Raw genomic sequence first — 1,958 nt, forward strand, 5'->3', positions numbered from 1 at the left:
AATTCGCACAGCTGACAAGTGGCGGAGTCGGGATTAGAACCCTCGTCCTCTGACTCCCAAGCCTGGGTTCTTTCCATCCTCATGGGGATCACAGTCATTAAGATCTCAATACCTCTTCAGTCCGATTTTCTGGAATCCACCCTAGCACTTAGTACAGTGCCTGGCACGTAGTAAGCACTTAACAAATACCACAATTATTATCACTATTATTATTGTTATTATTATTTCCCTCTCAGGATTGCACCTGGAGAGTTTCCAGGACTCTACCAGCCAAGACTACAGGAGGGAGAGTCAAGCAGAGGCCCAACCATTCCATTCCTAGCTTGGGCAGTGGCTAATGAGTGGAAGGCAATCTGCTACAAATCAAAACTCACCTGTGCTGGGAAGCAGCGACACGGGAGTGAGTCGAGGACAGAGACTCGTTTACTGCGCAGAAGGAGACAACGGTAAACCACTTCTATATTTTTACCAAGAAAACTCTAAGGATTCACTACCAGAACAATTGCAGATGGAAATGGGGCGTTCTGGGAGAGAGGTGTCTATGGCGTTGCTACGGGTCAGACACGACTTGACAGCATAAGACAATAACTATTATTATTAACCAAACTTTTAGATTAAGCAGAGCACTCTGAGGAAACAGTAAACTCTACGTGATGCTGATCCATCGGAATCCAAATTTTACACGAATGCCACGTTACACTAACTCTTGAATTTCCCCATCCCGGAAATTTAGCATACCACTAATGGTGTCCAATTCTGTCCACTGCAATGTCAAATTCTGACGAGTTTTCTTAATTATAAAGTTTGTCTGGCGTGGACTGCCTCTTATTCTTCTTCTCCCGCTACCTGCCATCTTCGTTCACTCTCTAACCCCTAAACTATCTCGTCTTATGCCGTCGAGTCGCCTCCGACCCATAACGACGCCACGGACGCATCTCCCCCAGATCGCCCCACCTCCATCTGCCATCGTTCTGGTAGTGGATCTATAGCGTTTTCTCGGTAAAAAATCCAAAAGTGGTTTACCATTGCCTCTTTCTGCGCAGTAAACACGAGTGTCTGCCCTCGACCCTCTCCCACGCTGCTTCCGGGGAGTTTTGACTTGCAGCAGATGATCTTTCACTCGCTAGCCACTGCCCAAGCTAGGAATGGAAAGGATATGCTTCTGCTTGACTCTCCCTCGCATAGTCTAAGCCTGTCGATGGGCAGGGATTGTCTCTATCTGTTGCCGAATTGTACATCCGCCCTTTCCTCTCCACCCAGACGGCTACCTTACCGCTACGGGCTCTCGTTATATCCCGGCTAGACTACTGTGTCGGCCTTCTCTATGACCTCCCTTCCTCCTCTCTCGCCCCGCTCCGGTCTATTCTTCACTCCGCCGCCCGGCTCATCTTCCCGCAGAAACGATCTGGGCCCATCACTCCCCTTCTTAAACAACTCCAGTGGTTGCCTATCGACCTCCGCTCCAAACAAAAACTCCTCACTCTAGGCTTCGAGGCTCTCCGTCACCTCGCCCCTTCCTACCTCTCCTCCCTTCTCTCTTTCTATCACCCACCCCGCACGCTCCGCTCCTCCGCCGCCCACCTCCTCGTCGTCCCTCGGTCTCGCCCATCCCGCCGTCGACCCCCGGGTCACGTCCTCCCGCGGTCCCGGAACGCCCTCCCTCCTCACCTCCGCCAAACCGATTCTCTTCCCCTCTTCGAAACCCTACTTAAAACTCACCTCCTCCAAGAGGCCTTCCCAGACTGAGCTCCTCTTCTCCCTCTACTCCCTCTGCCATCCCCCCTTTACCTCTCCGCAGCTTAACCCTCTTTTTCCCCTTTTCCCTCTGCTCCTCCACCTCTCCCTTCCCATCCCCACAGCACCGTACTCGTCCGCTCTACTGTATATATTTTCGTTACCCTATTTATTTTGTTAATGAATTGTACATCGCCTCGATTCTATTTAGTCGCCATTGTTTT

At 50.9% G+C, this 1,958-nt stretch overlaps 1 non-coding gene across 1 annotated transcript; it reads left to right on the forward strand.

Moving 5' to 3' along the window:
* Nucleotides 1-226: 226 nt before the first annotated feature.
* LOC114814138 lies at nt 227-364 on the forward strand. Its single transcript, XR_003761874.1, has one exon. It is a non-coding gene; the product is annotated as a small nucleolar RNA SNORA7 (small nucleolar RNA).
* The last annotated feature ends 1,594 nt before the right edge of the window (nt 365-1,958 follow it).

This window comes from Ornithorhynchus anatinus, chromosome 8, assembly GCF_004115215.2.
Source record: "Ornithorhynchus anatinus isolate Pmale09 chromosome 8, mOrnAna1.pri.v4, whole genome shotgun sequence".
In the NCBI taxonomy this organism is placed as follows: Eukaryota; Metazoa; Chordata; class Mammalia; order Monotremata; family Ornithorhynchidae; genus Ornithorhynchus; species Ornithorhynchus anatinus.